The sequence below is a fragment of the Parasteatoda tepidariorum genome, chromosome 4, assembly GCF_982258835.1.
Source record: "Parasteatoda tepidariorum strain Cologne lab strain chromosome 4, Ptep-v5.0, whole genome shotgun sequence".
NCBI classification, from domain to species: domain Eukaryota; kingdom Metazoa; phylum Arthropoda; class Arachnida; order Araneae; family Theridiidae; genus Parasteatoda; species Parasteatoda tepidariorum.
Window position 1 is genome coordinate 57,401,982 of NC_141758.1, and position 20,345 is coordinate 57,422,326.

The window sequence follows — 20,345 nt, forward strand, 5'->3', positions numbered from 1 at the left end:
GGATACCGGTTTTCTCGTAAACATCTTATTAAGGATGCTGCAAATTTTCACTATGTTATGGCTTTGGATTAAAAAAAATTTTGAGAGTGAATAAGTTCGAATCAAAACAATCCTTTTCAATTTGCACTTCAAATAATTAATATCATAAAATCTGATAAAATGTATCAAATATATCGAGTATAACTTTGAACTGCATAAGATATATGAACAACCTGACATTACTAAATGCATAAAAATAAATAGAATGAACGTGATTCGAATGAGTGACGAAAATACAGAGGTTAAGATGTGCTGATTCGGGGGAGTTTGATTTTCTTGTAGTCAATGAAAAGAATTGGATATCAAAGATAAATCGGAAGTCATTATGGAGAAATCTTCAGAGGAAGGCGTTGGCCTACATTGGGCTGTCTGACCAACCATGATGATGATATCATAAAATCTAATTGTCGAATAAGTGAATCACACGTTTTAAGTTTGAAAAAGTTGCCATCAATTCGATGCAGTCAGCCGCATTGCTTTGAACTACTTAATCAGTAATGATTCTTTGTTCAAAATTAATTAAAAATAACGTTTTAACATCAGCGTAGTTTAAAATAAAAACTATTAGAATAAATTTATTACCGTCAACTGGGGGCATTTTCATGGTTTCACTTAAATATTCGTAAATAAAACTATAATAAGTGGACTTTCAACTATCACGTTGAATATTGAACAATTAACAAAGTATAAGAAAGTAACTTGTAAAATTTAAAAAAAAAATAATAATATCTTTTTTATGCGTTTTTACAAGTTTTAAAATGTAGGACAAAAATATCTTCAGCTCGGGGCTTCTTTGGACTACTAAAATTTTTTCTTAGAAATTGAATACAGTTGATAAATTAAATAAGACTAATGTAACACTTTGCACAAGTATTTTCTAATGACATAAAGCTGCAAATGACCAATATTTTCACGTATTTAATATAAAAAATTCAAATGTTTTAAAGTTTATTAAAAAAAAGAAAACTTTATTCTTGTTTAATAACTTTTGAACGTCAAACTTTTTATTCCAATACTCTAACCAATCATCTCGTAAATCTCGTTTCATTAGATTTTGGATGGTTGATTATTTTCTAAAAAAAATGAATTATGAAATTAATGAAAAGAGAAGAAGAAAAATTATTGAGATAAATTAATCTTATTCTAATAATTTTTCTTCTTCTCTTTTCATTTTTTTTTATTTGTCATGTTTTCTCTATATTTTTTAACGTATTTGAAGTGTTTTATATACTTTCAGATGCGCAGTGAATTTAACTTATTAATTTTCTTACTTTTCTTTTCATCCTTTTTGCGGTATATATATGTTACGGGCAATGTAATTATTTAGGTCAGTATTCATAATGCTTAGTTATTGTGAATAATGACCATTAAAATTGGGCAATTTGATAAATTTGAGTTACTTTACGATAATTTCTCACATTGCCCGGTCATTATAAATACCGCTATTACTTCTTCGGGCACTTTGATTAATTGACAGCAATGGGACAACCACGTGCGTGTGGTGTGATTCTGGCTGGCCAATGTTCACCGGTGAATGTTGACAATCAAATTAGTCGCTTTGGTGAATGTCCGTAATATTTATTACATCCAATTTGATACGAATTTATTCGTGGATATAATTACATTTATTCGATATTTTAATACTTACTGACGATAGATTAAAACAAACATCAGTGTTTGGAGTATCGGGCAAATATATACCGGTCAATGGCACTTGACTTTAAAAAAATATCAGTGTAGGGTATACCGGGCAAATGTATACCGGGCAGTGGCACTTGACCTTAAAAAAACATCAGTGTAGGGTATACCGGGCAAATGTATACCGGGCAATGGCACTTAACCAGACCTAGTATGACTAGACCTTCGGTAAATGTCCAAAATATATACTAGGTCTAGTGCCACTTTTGTTATAGCTTAAATATTTAAAAAAAAATTTAAAAAAACGCATTTTTGCATTATACTTAATGACCGGGCAATGTAATAATTGCAACATAATTTATCATTTTGTCATATCCTTTTGGGCACTTTTTAAATTACCCGGGCATTATAAACAATGCCCGATTATTTACATTGCCCGTGACACACACACACACACATACACACACACACACACACACACACACATATATATATATATATATATATATATATATATATATATATATATATATATAGTAGATAGATATGTCCCACAGAGAGCTGATCATTTAGACACGGTTCCCAGTAGACCGCTGAAGTGAAGCATCAGTGGCAGTGGCCAGTGTGAGGGTGATTGACCACTGCGCAGTCTGCTTAGGGACCGAGAGTGTGCGGTATTGATCCTCGTTAAACTGTTCTACCGTATAGTGCTCGACTTAGCATGCAGGTCGTCGGGCTACCGAAGAGGGGGTGTCATCCTCTCTGCAGAGGATCAAAATTGTGATAGCATGTCTTCGATCATTCTCAGTGATGTTTCTCAGACCGTCGCCAATAGCCCATTGTGCAGCTCTAGTACAATGTAAATGAACTACAACAACAACAACAATATATATCATTTTTACGCATTTTTACGCATTTTTACTTTTAAAATCATGCCCGATAGGAAACACCCAATTATTTACAACTGAGTTGGATTTTTAATTATTTGATAAAGTTTTATCAGCTTAAGAAATTATAAATAAATTGAAAGAGAATTGAATGTTTCAATGAAATACATTTACTAATTAATTATTTGAATTTTTTTATATTCAACAAAAAATTTTCCGGTCTCATTATCTCGTTTAAAATAACTATGAAATGAAAACTTACATTATACATTGAGATAGGCAGTCTTTTTTTAAAAGTTGAAACAACAATTCTCAATCAATCTTTTGAAAAAGTATTTTTAAAAAAAAATAGGACTGAAGGCTTTTTAATAATTAAAATAATTTCCCAGAAGAAAAGTAAAAACCGTACAGTTCGCAAACAGAAAGACTCGTGTTTTCATTTGATAACAAAAATCAATTTTTTTTAATTGAACCAGAAACCTTGATTCTAAAAACCTTTCTGCCATTTGGCATAAGAAAAACAATCTAGAATACTTTTCAAACACGATAACTTAATTGTTTTACTCAAGGTAGGAAAGTAAAGTTGAAAAAAAAAATTCTTTTTTCCTGCAACAGTCTTTTCTCAGTATTCTTCGAAAATGCCCGTTACTGAAAAGTTTGCGTGCGAACTTCCTTTGGCGACGGTGGCGCCCTGAACCCACAAGTGAGGGCGCCAAAATAAAGTACAACTCCGTTCGCCCCCTTATTTCTACCCCATGTGCAGGAAACAGGGATTTCGTTTCACCCATATCTGAAATGGCCGGACCGCGGGACGCAGCTAGTAGAATTAATTCTCTTAAGTGGGCTTTCCATTTGCTGATCTAGTTTGCCTTTGATGCATGATACACAAATTACAGGTAAGAATATAAATATTAACTAATATATTTTATTCTGAATTTGATAGCTAATAAATTTATAAAATGTATTTTTGATTGCTAATAAATATATAAAATATATTTTTGCTTTCTAATACATTTTTAAAAGTCATTCTGAAGAGAGAATGACCTTTTATAAATTTATGAGGAATCAAAGATATAATATGTAGTAAAGAATAAAGGAATAAAAGATAATAAAAAATATTTAAAACTAATAATGTTTTCATTACATCATTCTATTTTTTTACTGAGTTTAAACAATTTTAAAATTAAATGCACTGTTCATGAATTTTTTATGATCCATTATTAAGTACTTATTCTCTTGTTAGTTTTTAAAAATTAACTTATTCTTTTTATTCTACATTTGATTGTTATTAAATTTATAGAATATATTTTCGATTGTAAATAAATTTTTAAAAAAGTCATGCTTTAGAAAAATTTTCTTTTTATAAATTTGTTATACAAAGACATAAAAAATACTAAAAAATAAAAATAAATAAAGGATAAAAAAATTAATAAAAACTAGAAATGTTTTTATTATATCATTATTTATTTTTGACTAAGTTTAAGCAATTTTATAACTAAATAAAATGCTCTTTCTCACGTTAGTTAAAAATTATTATCAATTTTCTCACTAGTTGAAAATTGAAACTACTTAAAATATATCTAAATTTGGATGTAAGAATTATACTGTAAAATTTAAAGAATAAAAATAGTATTCAGGATAAATTGCTTGCTAATCGAGGAGTAATATTTCGTCATTAAAATGTACCTGTATCGAAAAAAAAAGAACTCTATTGGGGAACAAGAATTTTAAACTATTAAAATGTATATAAAATAAAAAAGTTGTTCCTTTCTAATCATGCAGGGTAATTAACAACTATTAAAAGTTTAAAATCTGATAAATGTTTTTGCGAACGATACTTAATATAACTAATAGTTTACATAATCAAGTTTATTGAAATATTTTTCTTACAATTTTTTTAATTTTTCTATAAATATGCTGGCCATTTTTTAAAAAAATATGGCTTCTGAGACGCATCCTACATTTTCTCAGTTATTTTTGCTGTTTTATTTTTGTCAAACTTAGATCATTTCTTTGTTTGATGTTATTACTTTAAATATGCAAGATGTAAAGTATGTGTCACAATATATAGCCCGTTTCAGATCTTATGCTTCAAAACTTTTCGTTATACCTGAAGTATATATATATATATATTTCTTAATTGAAAAATTACTAATATCAAAAAAAGTGCAATGCTATTTTTAAACTTATGATTTTGTTTCAATTATTTTCTTAACTTTTCCCTGTAAGAGCATTTATGCTATGAAAATAGGGACAAAAATAATAAATTTTATAATTAAGTAACTAACAATTGATAAATAGTAAGCATCTTTTAAGAACAATTTTATATAATTCTGAAAAATTATTTTTTTAAATATTTATTTTAATAAAAAGGTTTATATTATTCTGCGACATCATTTTATTTATTTTATTTGAGGGTTCGAAGATAGTTTGTTAGTTTTATTTCCAGTGCAAAGCACTTCGGCGTTACCGCTGTTCAAAGTTGGTAAAAAGAACGGATAAAAGTTAAAGGTTTAATAAATAATCTCCGTGTACAAAAACCCATTCCCTTAAGTGGCTCCTTTAGTAAAAAAATAATTATATCTTGTATTTGTTAGCATATAAATTATATGTCTGGAATATCCCTATTTATTCATTAACTAACAAATATTTTTGAATAACATCTCAGTTGTTTAATTTTATTCATTGAAATGTGTTCCATTTCTACCAAATTTAAAATTTTCAGAACTTGAACTTTGAAAAACTTGGAACTTTAAATTTTGTAAGTATTTCTAAAACTTTGAAAAATTTAAAAAATACTTGCATTCTTTAATTTTAAAATTAGCAAATTAAGTTCAATAGAACACACTTCAACGAATAAAATAAAGAAGAAATATTCAAAAATACTAATTAGTTATTGAATAAATATGAGAATTCCGGAAACGTAAATCTCCATAAGTAAGCATGAAAGAAGTCAAATCATGCTTTTTTGACTGATGGGAGAAATTAAGAAGAATGTAGCATTCTGGTGTAAAATACCTTCAATCAAAAATAGTTAGGTAGAGTAAAAAAGTTGGATGTTCACGGCTAAAATAGCCAAACATGAACTTTGAAAAGCTAAGAACTTCTGAAAAGATTTAAATATACTTAAAACCGTAAAAATTAAAATTTGGTAACTATCTTCTTTAGCACAAATTTGAATGAATAAAACGAAACAAAATTATTCAAAAATATTAAATAGCTATTAAATACATTTGGAACATCCGGACATATTCTTCCATAGGTTAATTTGGGCGAAGTTAAATTATTTTTCTGGAGATAATACCAAGCATTTAGGTGTGAAATCTCCAATTAAAAAAAATAACAGTTGAGTTGAAATTTCATAGTTGAAGTATCGTTATCTGAGCAATTCTTATTATATGCACTGAATCAGAATTTGTTTCAATGACAAGCTCACTTGGCACTATTACATACGACAGCTGGTTCATAAACTAAAAAGTGTTTGTATCACATAGTGTGAGTCCGATTCGTAATTTATTTATAACTACTTTTAGCTTTTTTAGTTCAATTAATGAATCGAAAGGAACTATTGTTGATTTATTTTTAAAATAATTTACGAGGGTGACTGTAATGAAAATAAGCAAACCTATCCTTTTCAAATAATGGTTTGGTCCATTGTCAGTGGCGCATGCGCTTAGCATACAAAAATCTCTAATTTGCAAACGTGGCGAGGAAGATGTGAGGAAAAAAGTCCTTTAATGCTCTCAAACACTAGATTGAACCAGGATGCGTAACATAAATGGAAGCTCCAAAAGATGAAGAACGTGATGTGGTCAGATTTTTGACAACTGAAGTTGTTTTTCCAACGTGATAAGCTGTTCTATCACCGAAAGGCTGCTTCATACGGCGGACATTTTATTTGATTGCCCACCGTGTATAGCATTCAAAGAAAGATGTGAAAGACATTATACAAAACAGACAACTCCGTTTAAGACAGCCAGAAGACGGTTGCTGATGTGACTTTAAGAAAAAAACTGGAAATGTCAAGTGGACAAAGCTGCAGCATTCCCCTTAAGGTCCAAATCTGTCACCTAGTGACTTCCATATTTTCAGGCATATAAAAATGCGGCTCAAGGGAACCATATTCGTGTCAGACGTTAATGTGAATTTACAAACCTTTTAAAGCAGTAACCTAAACAGGAGTTTCATGAGAATTGAATCACACAACTTGTTAGTCAGTGGAACAAGCATCTAAATGCATATGAAGACTTTTTTTAAATAAAATACTCAGTTCGTCATATATTCGCTTTTCATTTGACTCGATCTTGTAATATCAATGCAGCGTCACATGCTTCTGATAATGTGCTAGTATGCTATTAAAACATTTTTTACATACGTGTAAATCACGAGTTAGTTTGAAAGGTTTTTAGTAGATTTGGTCACTAGGTATGCCTATTTTTTTTAAAAAATTTAAATATGTCAAGAAATATATGATTAAATTATATCATTATCTTTGGTTTTGAGTAGGGTTTAATATGTCAGGAAATATATGATTAAATTTATCATTATCTTTGGTATCGAGGTTTTGAGTAGATTTGGTCACTAGGTATACCTCTTTATTTCTTTGGAATTTAAATGTGTCAAGAAATATATGATTAAATTATATCATTATTTTTAATTTTCCTAAAATAATAAATCTTTGCTTATTTATTTATTTTTTTAAAATTTTTAGTCGTCTTCTCTCTTGTTTGCTTTACTCCGTGATAGCTTTTTTTATTGTTTTTTCCTCCTTAGAAATCGATATTTTCCTCACAAACAAGGAACAACATTTTGTTAATAAAGCGGACATAACAATTATAATTTAAGTAAAAATATTTTGTCAATATTTAATCGCAACGAAATAAACAATTATCTCGATTTATAAAATAATCTTTCGTACTTTAAAAAAAATAAAACGCAAGAATACTGATTGGGAGTCTCAATTAAAAGAAATAAATTTAATTGTTGTTTTCAATTGTTAATGATACTTATGTTCCAATGGGATACTGTTTTTATTTCATTAAATTTAGAATTTTCATATATTTTTTTAAAAATTCATAGATAGGTATTAAAATTCCTTCCTGTCAAAATCTAATCTCTCCGCGTTTTTTTTGTTGTTGTTGTTACTATCGACATTAGCTAGGGCGCGAGCTTATAAATAAAGATTTTGATAGAAATTAATGACTTTTACTATAACAGTGGATCAATAGCCAAAATTGTGGGAAAATCATCTCAATAACATTTGAACAAATCACAATTTCTTGATTAAAACAGGCTTTACAAATAAAAATAACCTTTCAGCGGGTTAAATTTCAGTTAATAATTCTTAAACAAATGTTTGAATGTTAAATTTTTCCCCCATCGTTTTCATTGTACATTTTTATACCTTTCTCATTTCAAGTTAAATATTATAGTTTTTATGATCACCAAAACAAAAAAATGTAAATTTAATTTTAACACCCTAAACAGCACAAGTAGAAGTGGATCTGACTTTTTATTAATGGAGGGCAACTCATTTAATAGAAGCAACAAGCTTCAGATACAGTGTTGAGTGCATTTTATTTTGATGATAAGTCTCAATTTCAGATAAATATGTACAGTAAATCAGTACTACTCAGAATTCACAAATTTCCATTATTGATGCAATTTTTTCATGGGACAAGCTCCGGAAGAACCCTTCGTCGAATCAAAGAAATTTTCATCGTCTTTATTTGAAGAAAAGTAATCAGGCTTAATGGTACTCCTAGATTAAAGCAATTGAAATTTAACATGAAGTAATAACAGTATAGTGAATATGAAAAAAAAATGTGCACAAGAAGCTTAACATTTGCTTGTCTGTATGAAGTTGCTCATAGAATTTATACCAATATCAGATTTATATCGATAACAAAAATAATTTTGAACTCAAGTTTAATTTCGCTGTATTAAATGACTACTCAAAATTCACGAAACTTCTTTGTTGACGTACCGCTTCGTGGGAAGTGATACCGGAGAACATTTCGTTCATCTAAATAAATTCCTATCTTCACTTGATGATATAAATATCTATTAATACAATTGGTTCAGAAATACAAGATAAGTGTAGAAATCTCAATTATTGGCTAGAACCTAATCCAGTAAAACTGGTTACTTTCCATGATTTGATAATAAAAACTAACGAAATACAGATTAAAAATTTTACTAAATCTTCTAGAAAGAGAATGCTGCTTTTCCAATTTAGTGCAGTATAATATTTTTCTGTTTTGGTTTAATCAAATCCTAACAAGTACTGCCTGACAATTAGAAAAGTAGTCTACGTCCTCACTGACTGCAATCGTACTGGGGGCTCATCTTTTAATTGCCAAACATACACAGCTGACGCTTGAGGGTGAAAGCGATTTCATAAAATATTTAAGAGCTCACGTTTAGGTACAAAAATGATAATTTTATATGAATCGATTATAAAAGAAAGCAAAATGTAGCTCAAGAATTTTTCTGAATCTTCTAAAATGAGAGTTTAACTTAACTGCGGGTTTTTTAATTTTGTGCAGCATAATCACTTTAGGTTTTGATTTAGTCAAATCAATTCAATGGATTAAATGTTTCTTTTATGAGAAATGCTAACGACAAAATAATAGCTGTTGAATTTGAAATGCTGTTGAGGACGTACTCTAATTTAATTTTAATATTGTATTCTAACAACAATAAGAAATATCGAGAAGCAATTAAAGAAATCGCTTAACCATGATAATTGAATTAGCTCTTTAATTGCTCTGACAAATATTTATCTCCGAAAAAACAAAACAATTAAAGACAGTTATTCCGCCGTATCTAATTAATTGTATAATCCTAATCCTTTTAACAGTTAATTAATGAGGTAGAAGTGTTGGAGACTGAGAAATTATAAATAAATTAGTTAATAGGTTAAAACTAACATTAGTTTTAGATTAAGCATCGTTATTTTTGATTTGGTTTTCAGGAATTAGGAGTGCAATTGTTATGGTTCAATGCATGTTTCATATATATAAAATATTAGTTATTAAATATTATATAAATTATTATAAAATATTAGCCATTTTATTGTTTTTCGATTCTATCATTAGATGATAGCCGATTAAAGAATAAATATCGAAATTTATTTATGAACCATTTTAGAATAAACTTTTTATTAAGTTATAAAATTTTCAAGCACAAATTATCAATTATATTTTTAAATTAAAATTTAGCCGTAATTCTACAGATAACAATTTTCAGAATTGATTGACATTTAGAATTACTGTTTTTGAGTTTAATTGATGTCATAAAATACGACTACTTTTAGTCTAAATACTGTAAGGCCAATTCTCTATTTGCTCTTTTCCGTAAATGCAAAATATCATTCTTTTAGTAAACATTTCTAAAAAAGTTCTATTTGAGTTAAAATAAAAGCTGCTAAAGGAATAGTATTTAAATAAATCTACAGAATAGATTTAAATTGGAGAATGTTTTTGTAATTTCTGTCAGATCAGATTTTGAAAATAACTTTTAAGCCACCAAAATTAATGAAATTTTTTCCCCGTCGAATCTTAAATAATAACCGAACAAACCTAAATTATGTAACCAAAATTCTAAAGGTTCGTCTCAAAGTGCAAACTTTTCAGAGGAAAGAAAACATTTTTAAGTATAATCTAGTTTTAAGTGTCTCACAAAATATATACCACAGTAATTAATTTTGTGTAATGTTTTCAAACTTGAATTTTCTTAAGATAAACACGAATTTTATGATCTCACCTTTTCCAATGATCAAACTTTATTTTCAATAATTTTTATATCTTAGTTTATGACATCGCGTTATTTCATTAAAGTAGTTGTGTTATTTAGTATATTGCATATATGTCAATTTATACCATAATTACGTATGCGAGATATGTCAATTGCTTAAGATTTTTTTCTGATGCTTTTGATGGACCAAAATATTTTTAAAAATTTTTACTATCAAGATGTATTTGGTGGCTTTAGCAGAACGTACGTATATAAATGAACAAATGTAAATAAGAGATGATCTCTCAAATGGTTTTTCTTAAGGTGAACTTGGGTCTTACGATCTCACGGTTTCCAGTGATCTTGCTTCAGTTTATTATTTTTTTTTTAGTTTATGATATTGCGCCATTGTGTTATTTTAGATTACTTGGCTTATTTAATGTACCCCACGGATCATAAGGAAAAACTTAAAATATCGCTAGAGCATGTATTAGAGTCCTTCATAGTAAGACAAATACTTAGTTTCACTCAAAAAGGTTTACACGCAAGCGTGACTTTGTCTAAATTCACCTAAGATTCACATTTACTCACCTAATACTCACCAGATCACCATTCACATTTACTCACCAGATAACTCACCTAAGATTCAAGATTAGTTCAAAATTGCTAGGCTAGATTCGCCGTGTAGTTGGTGAATGATGCACGTTAAAATTCTGTCGAGTCGCAAAGTCCTCCAAGTTCCCATAACAAATCAACACCTCTGGGGGTACTGGATTGGAGATCGATCGTTCTCTGATTCAGGTCAAAATTACGATCTGTGGATGAATGAATGGATGTATGAATGGGTCCGCCCTATAAATGGGTGTGACGTATGGAGTGGCAGAAGTCGAATTCTTGGCCATAGATGGCGCTACTGGAAAACAAGAACAATCGCACCCCCTCTGCCTAAACAGGCATACGTCAACAACATTGCTAGGCTAAATAGCTTAATATACATTAATTGGGGAACTGTTCTAAATTCAATGCAAATTGGTCATGACAAAATAGAGTCAATTCATTCAATGGGTTGCTCTCAAGGATCTCATTGAATGGAATACAAACAGTGTGGGTATCTTGATCCTGATTTATTGTTGAAACGTGGCATTTGTTTACGTTAGCAATTGTTCTTTCCATTCTGTTTCGAGTAAGCATAAAAATATTTACTCAACTTCTAGTACATGCTGCCCAATTTTTTTTCTTTTCTAATTGTTGGACTTGAATTGAATAATGATTTGTAAATTGCTGCTCTTTCTGATGTTATGTTCACGTTTTAGGATGTTATGTTACGTTGGGTTGGGGTATGGTATTTGTTTCACTCATCAATGTCCAATTGTAGAGTCCAAGTTCTCAGTATGCCCATTTCTGACCTGTGTATTGATAAACTTCAACCTATCACCTAACAAAAAGTTTTCTAATGAATTCTGCCTGATAACATTTTGTTTCATTAGAAGAAGGCAAGAAAAAATTCAAAACCTAAACTATTATGAATATGTAAAACTATGCTTTTCATTAAAAAAAATGTTCGTACTATATTTGCAAACATATTTGCTAAATAAAAACTATATAGCTTCTGACAAGGCTAGAATAGTAAATTAACGGTTGCAATCTCGCTTCCCTAAGGCAGCGCCCTCTATGCGAACAACTGTTGAGGTTGAGTCCTAAGCTCAGTCAACAATACTGGTTCTGTTTTATCAAAGCCATGATTGTGATTATCTTTGGCCCCAGTGCCCCGCGGCACAGGGGATAGAGCGTTCGCCTTCCAGTGAGGCGAACCGGGCTCGAATCCCAGCGGATACGAATTCCGCATCCGGTTTGCACCGACCACAGTGCTGACATGGAATATCCTCAGTGGTGGACGGATCATGGGTTCGAGTCTCCTTGCCGTCAGGATAACCGTGGTCTTCCTCTCCATGTAACGCAAATGCGGGTTAGCTCCATCAAAAAGTCCTCCACGAAGGCAAATTTCTCGCAACACTCGATCCTTGTCTTCTGGATTGTGTTCAAAATTATAAGGCTATAGAGTTGAACATAAGTCGTCGTAAACCCATAGAATTGGGTCGGCTATTCAGTGACGATTAAAAAATATAAAATAAAATCTTTCGTGCGTTTCGTTTTCTTCTTTTTTTAGAAGACTTAATATACCGCATGAATTGGTTGTTTCACTTTTAGCCATTAAATTTAAAATAAACGCGGATTGTTTTATTCATACTATGCCAATCAAAGGGTTTGACAACTTTGGATAAACAAGAGATACTCTTCCCCGTTATGACCCAGCAGTAATAAAAGTGCTTTTAATAACACTTAAGTACAGAGTAGGAGACTTTGGATTTTCATCCTGTATACTTTACATATATATTTATAAGAACACTGTATGGCACTTCCTGCATATTTACAAGAACACCAAAATAATATTTATTGATGATAAATATTTGAACTGTAATAATCATTTTCGAAAAGTTCAATGGAAATTTCAATTTTAAACTAACTTTAAAAACTGCTTTATTATTTTTCTTAGTTATCTGTCTGAATTAAATAAATTATTCAGAATAAAACTATGAAATGATAAGTAAATAGTTATTTGTAACTGTTAAACGCTTTTATGAATGTATTTATATCATTATACAGTTTCAGAAATTCCTCTCATAAATGCGCAATTATACAGTGATAATAAAGAAATCGAAGACAAAGATAATTAATCATATCGTTCCTGTCAAAACAATAAAAGCAACCAAAAAATTCACGCTTTTCTTTCTTCTCTAATATGCCTCTTTAAGCTGTCTACGATTATAGCCCATTTTTCTCTGATTGACATATAGGTTTCTGCTGCCTGCCAATTCGATTTCCCATAACTCCTGTTTTTCTAGAAAGATAGAATCATTAATCAGAATGTTTTAACACAGAAGAGTATTGACCGAAAAGTTTTTTTAAGTTTAATATGAAAAATGTAGGCATCAAAAAACAAAGTTGAGAGGTGTAAGAACTTATAATTAAACAGTAAAATTTTGAGTTCAAAAAGAAGTTTTTATTTTGGTTTGTAAAGCTCATCAGTTTATTTAATAGAATGTATATTTGAGTAAGCTTGCTGAATGAGGACATATTTTCTCACTTTTTTTAAAAACAAAACTAAAACAGCTGTGTGTAACTCTATATATCATAACAAAATAATCGTTGCCTTATCGTTTTGCGTATTTCAATTGGAGAAAATAGTCACATGTATCGATACTTATTAAAGGAAGGAGATAAATTTGCCTGTCTTTAGCAGAAAAATAAATAAAACTTACAAAGGGAATAACCTGTAAATTTTATGTTTATCTTTTATTTAACGGTATTTATCAGTGTTATTTACTTGTCATCCCTTCTTAATGTATCATCTTCTGTTATTAATATGCTCTTAATTTTAATTATTCTTCGTAATTAAAGACTTCAAATTAAAGTATTTTCTCTCCACTATAAAGTATTATACGTCTGGTATAATAAGTATTATACACCCTATTATACAACAATTATGATAAATACATTTAGTTACTATTTTAAAACAATTAGGAAGTAATATTTACTTTTTAATCGGTAATAACTACTTTGATTGTAAACTTGTATAAAATTGTGTCAATCAACGTATGAAATTTAAATAATGCATGTTAATGACTGTTTAAATTTCTGAAGTAACATTAGCATTTTCGCATTACAAGGCGAAATTCTACTGAATTACCGTACTGAATGATAATGACATTTCTGGTAAAAAATGATAGTTCTGGTTAGTATAATCTAAATATACGGTATTTAAATCTGCCATTTGGTGATTTTTCCACTCATATGGTAATAAATTTTCGGAAATTCTGGTTTTCAAAAATAAAGTGCTTATCACAAGACTAAAAAACAAATGCAAAGCTGAAAGGAAAATGTATCAATTTAATTTAATTTTAAGTCAACAATTGATTTTTAACTTTAAAATTTATGCCATGTTTTAAGGCATCGTGATAAAATTACCAAGTTTTATCACAATTACCAAATTTTTACACTTTTTATCAAACACTATATTTTTTTTAACCTTTCCAAAATTATTAAAGCGTTTCAGTACAGCATAAAATTACCGAGCTTTCTGGTCCCCCCATAAAGACAGAAACACGGTAAAATTTACCATATTCTGGTAGTTTGGACTATATATATTTTCTTAGCGTAATTTATAATCTCTTTGTGGAAAAAATATAATGTCCTTCAAGTTGTTAAAATCTGTATCGGTTTAAGTCGTCTTTTTTTTTTTTTACTATTATATATGTAAAAACTTAATTTTTTTTAAAAAATCTATATTTTTTAAAAAGCTTTTATTGCTTTGATTAGAGTCCTTAATTGTCTTTTAAGTTTGGTACAAAATTAAAGATTTATAAATTTGATTAGATAAGACATAGTATTAGATAAGACATATTATTAGTAAGACAAATAGACAGATTTTTCATCAGAAAATTTATAAAAATAAATAAACCAATCGTTTTATCTTGAAATATCTGTCAGTGAATAGGTTCTTTTTTCTTTTTACCAATATCGAAAAACTAAGCACATCACATACATACAAGGATTCTTTTGACTTTTTTCTCAATATTTATCTTGAAAAGCTGATTAGTAACAGAAAATAGCTGCTGAGGTTTAAATACATAACCATTTATTGACTCACAGAAATCTCAAATCGTGCCAGATTACACTCACCTTAATTGTTAGTACTTTCGAAACTCATTAACGAAATCGCCAAAGAGCGTGATTGGCATTCCCAAATCTCTGTTCGATCCCGAAAACCATCATCTTTGCGTCATCGCCTCATTTAGTAAAGTTAGCAGAAGACTTGATTTTTGGCTTGAGTGGCAAATAACATTTTGGTAATTTATCCACCGGCGTATAATCCGACTACATGATGATGTACCCCCTACATTTTATGGTATCACGGACATAAAATGGAATGCAATTTTTAAATTGCAATGAGTAAGAGCACAAGTACAGCAGAAGAAGCGTTAAACGGGTAACAGGGTACAGATTTTGGAAAATAACAAGTGAATAGTGCTAGTGAAAATACAAGTAAAATCAATTTTCAAGATCACTTGAAAGAAATTTAAAATAATATAAGTGCTTTCTCCAATCTCCTTCAAGGATGAAATTACTATCGATGTTTCCAAGAAAAGCAAAATGCTTTTCTTGATATAATGGAAATAGCTGAACGAGTTTCATATAAACAATATTTAATTGCAAATTACGTTTAAGATAAAATTGACTGTAACTGTAATATGTTTATTTGCACGGAACGTTAAATATTGCAATTGCGAAAAAATTGTTTAATTGGAAGAATCTTAGCGAAAAACTGTTTTAAGAAAACAATTAGAAGTTTTTAGATAAGAAAATAACGGTTTTTTTCAACTGAAATACTTGTATTTTCTCACTCAAAAGGTAACGAAAGTTCAAATAAAAGTTATGAAATACAAGTGAAAGTACATACTTTTTATTTTTTCATTATAATGAAAATAGCGGAAACGCGTTTCATATAAGCAATATTTAATTGCAAATTAAGTTTAAGATAAAATTGACTGTAACTGTAATATGTTTATTTGCACTGAACATTAAATATTGTAATTGCGAAAAAATTATTTAATTGGAAGAATCTTAGCGAAAAACTGTTTTAAGAAAAAATTAGAAGTTTTTAGAAAAAAACAGCAGTTTTTTCAATTTTTTTCAATTGAAATACTTGTATTTTCTCACTCACAAGGTAACGAAAGTAAAGACAAAAAGGATAAAATGAAAAGCGAAGAAAAATAATAAGTTTTATTTACAGCGCACAAGCTGCAAGCATATAGAATTCTTAAAATAAGTTCAAAATACGGAGAAAACATGGAAAATTATATAATAAAGTAATAAAAATGAAGGAAAAGAGAGGAAAATGTTATTAAAATAAAATATTTTATTTTAATTAGTTTTCTTCTCTCTCTAAAAATCAATAAACGGGTAAAGTAACTTCAAGTTAAAATAACGGAAATATTGGAAAAAATTCATTGTTACGACCCTTTAGCTCAAAAATGGGAAGAACTATTAACTATAGCTTTTGCTGTTAGGGTATTTGACCTTGATAATGGGCAATAGAAAAAGAAAGAAATCATTAGCTTTTCATCTATCTACTTAACAGCCTTTTCCAACGAGGCATAGTTAAAGGCGATAATAGATTAAGCACTCAAAAAGAAATGTTTTTGTCGCGATGAATTTTCTTTTTCATTAGTATCGAGCTGCTCAGTTACTCGAAATATTAAGACCCCATATAAGGCTAAATGTCCCTTAAGCAATTTAATTAACTTTATAGGTTTGTAATATTCACTAAAAGCTATTCTTCTAACTAAGTTATTTTTCTAGCTTAATCTATTTTAATTTTTTTTGTATTTTTGATATTAAGTCTACAACAATGAGAGAGTATGAACGAAATTAATATTTAATTACAATTTTAATCTCAATTTTTTTTTAAAATGAAATTATAAATTTAATCTTTAAGGGACTACGTTGTAATACATTATTCTAACAATCTGAGTAATAAAACATTTTATTTAAATTATTATTAATTTAAATCACAAAACTATTTTGTGATGGATTATGGATTTCACTCCTTAATAATTTCGATAGTAATGATTTGTCATCAATGTTACATCATTAAATATCTGATTTCATTTGTTACAAATTTTTATTTTAACTATATTTATATTTTATAATTACTTTCGCTCTTTATTTATTCCATTATGTATTAGTTTTCAATAAATAAGAGTATGTTGTAACATTAGATATTCAATTTTATTTTTTCTGAGTTTTGATATTTAAAATAAACAAAAATAACACCCACTTCCATTCTTTAGTGATCCCATAATGTAGTAGTTTTCTAACAATCTGAGTATGTTTCATCTGTAAATATCTAATTCCAAACGTTATTGTTTTTAATTTCGGAAATATTTGTTATCTATACTCAAATTAATTCTTTAAATTTCCAACAGCATGAACAGGTTTCAGCATTAAGTATTCAAATTCAATTGTTATTGTTTTAAATCTTAAAAATAATTATAGTCTACACTTAATTTAATTTTTAAAATTTCCAATTACATGAGCATGTTTCAACATTAAATATTTAATTTCAATCTTTATTGTTTTTAATCTCGAAAATATTTGAATTAAATTCTTGATTCAATCTTTAATCTTATCCTTTAATCGTAAGCATATGTTTCAGCATTAAATATTTATTTTCAATTATTATTGTTTTTAATCTTGAAATTATTTATAATTGAAATTCAATTTATTGTTTAGCTATTTCTTTATTTAATAGATTTCCAGCAATGCTAGTACATTTCAGCATTAAATATTTAATTTTTATTTTTATTGTTTTTCTTGAAAATATTTATCAATGTTTAATTTAATTCGATAAAAATCCGTTTTGCTATAATTTAACAACATTAGTTTTTTACAATATTAAATATTTTCTATCCTTAAAGTTAAAATGTTTCAGTATTCCTTATCTTTTCGGTATTCCATATTTTTAAATTTCCGGTAATAAGAGGTTAAAAACACTGTTTATTGGGATTTGCATCCATTAACAAATTCACAAATCAAAATATGAAAAAATATATATCTCCAAATGTGCAGAAAACTTCATAAACAGGCTTTTTCAAAAACCATTATCAATCAATATCATCTATATTCGTTATCTTTTCATTAACGATTGGAAAATAAACCAATAAGTTGTAATCTATTTTCCTAATCTTATCTCTAATCTAAACACAAATCGTCCTTCTATTTATAGACAAACATAGGAAATTTTTAAAGAAAATTGACAGGATGTGTCTTTTTAAAAGACATTTCCGTTTTTTGACAACTCAAAAATTCTGAAAGCATTTAAAGCATAAAACTAGAAGATTAAGATGTAAGAAGTCTTAATTTAGTCTATAAATAGTAGAGTCATACGTGTTTAGATAGAAGATAAGATTATGAAGATAGATTACAACTTAGATTTACCTGTATAACTTCCAATCGTTACAGATGCTATAAAAGATATATAAGATGCTACTTGATGATGATTTTCTTAAGAGCCTATTAATGAATTTCTAAATCTACACATTTGTGGTTTTTTAAAAAAAAAAAAAAAAAAATGCGCGTGTGTCTGTAAAATGTTGTAACTCCGAATTAATATATTTTTCAGTTCCCATGTGATAAAGAAATAAATAAGATTGAAATTAAATGCCTTAGATGCAATAAAATCTCTGCTATTGTTTTTTAATATTACCCATCATGTTTTGCGCTTCAAAAGACTCATTTAACGTCAACTGAGACTTTTAATTAACACAACTATGCCTGTCATCTAAGTGATTGCATCATACTGTCCGACAGGAACTAACTGTCGGGTGTCATTTTTAACCTCTACCATATTTCCCCTCAACTCGCCATTCATTGTCTACCTCATTCCAGGTTGTTGCCGTGCTAAAATTCACATGAACATCTCCACAGCAACTTGTTCTGTACGTTTACCTCCGAATGATCATATTGATTCAGAAATGATTTGAACATTTTGATGAATTAGGGGTCCAAGCCTTTTATTTTGCCAGGAGATATTAATGGTCATAATGTATTGCGGGGTGGCAGTCCCGACACAAATACTCGAAGACGTCAAGTTTAAACACTCATCCTAGATCATAATCTCTGTCTACTTAATCAAGGTGAGAATATTTATTTTCAGGAACTTACACCTTTATATTCACCTACACTTTCTCACAATTTCAGTTTGACGATGATCTTCATAATAGTCTTGACTTTCCTGTTTTATACTCATCTACTTTTAATATTACTCCCAGATCATTTCTTTTTACATATCATCATACTGATTAGAGGTCTTTCACACAACATGCTAAAATAATACATAGAATGGTGCCTTATGACAATATTGAAACCGTAACATCAATAAAAATCAACACAGCGGATGTTTCCATTACAAAAGAATTAAATTCTTTTCGAATTCACTAAGAGCAGCAGAGATTATGGAACATCTTCCGTCGTTATACAGCAACTGAAAAGCTTGCGACTTTTAAACAGGCTAGAGCACTTGCTCGCTGAATTCGGAGCCAAAGTCAGAAAGATATCCAGCACATCTACAACATCTTTCAGATTAATCTCTGGTCGAGAGGCTAACGAGCGAATCATTTTTACTCGAATTTCAGCTTCCTGTATTTGATATGAATAAAACCACATATTCTGACTCAGTAACATCTCGGATAAAACTTGTGGCGTAACTACCACTATAAATGCTAAATAGCAATTCCCTGGTATATAAGGCATGTTAACTTGATTCTAACATGAGGTACCTTTTGGTAGATGAAGGTTGTCACAGTCGATAATTAATTCCCTTCATTGGTGACCTGCGGACGTGATAAGAACATGCCAACATTGATGGATGGTCCACATTGAACAGTTGATTTGCTTAGTATAAACTGCTCAAAGAAAAAACAAATGAAGAAAAAATATAATGATCAAAATTGATATAAATAAATAAACAGCGTGACAATTGTTCATCGAATTCTATCACAGATAAAATTCTGGCGTAACTACCACTATAAATGCTAAATACCAATTCCCTAGTATACAAGACATGTTAACTTGATTCTAACAGAAGGTACCTTTTTATAGATGAAGGTTGACGAAGTAAATAATTAATTCCCCACAAACTCTCACAGCTGTCTCTACTGAAATTTACAGCCCAGTTTTCCAAATTCATAAACGTGTTGCTGAAGGCGACGCCGTCGAGTTTGCGACTCGACGGTGGTATCAGTACAATAGAGATTTTACCATTCAAGAATTATAGTGAGTGCTAGCTGAAGCTTCCAGTACCAGCCACAGTTTTCATTGCGTATCATATCACATACTTCATCATTTGACCATTGAACCTTTGCAGAATGCGCAGTTACTTTTTAATAGATTATGAATGGAACAAATATACCAAACAAATCGGAT

The 20,345-nt window shown here is 29.2% G+C and overlaps 1 protein-coding gene across 1 annotated transcript in view; it reads left to right on the forward strand.

Moving 5' to 3' along the window:
* The first annotated feature begins 3,223 nt into the window (after positions 1 to 3,223).
* LOC107452521 (neuropeptide SIFamide receptor) overlaps positions 3,224 to 20,345 on the forward strand; it is a 124,711-nt gene continuing 107,589 nt past the window's right edge. The window contains exon 1 of the mRNA XM_016069011.3: positions 3,224 to 3,460. The gene's annotated coding sequence lies outside the window, so the exon portion shown is untranslated. The remainder of the gene's footprint in view (positions 3,461 to 20,345) is intronic.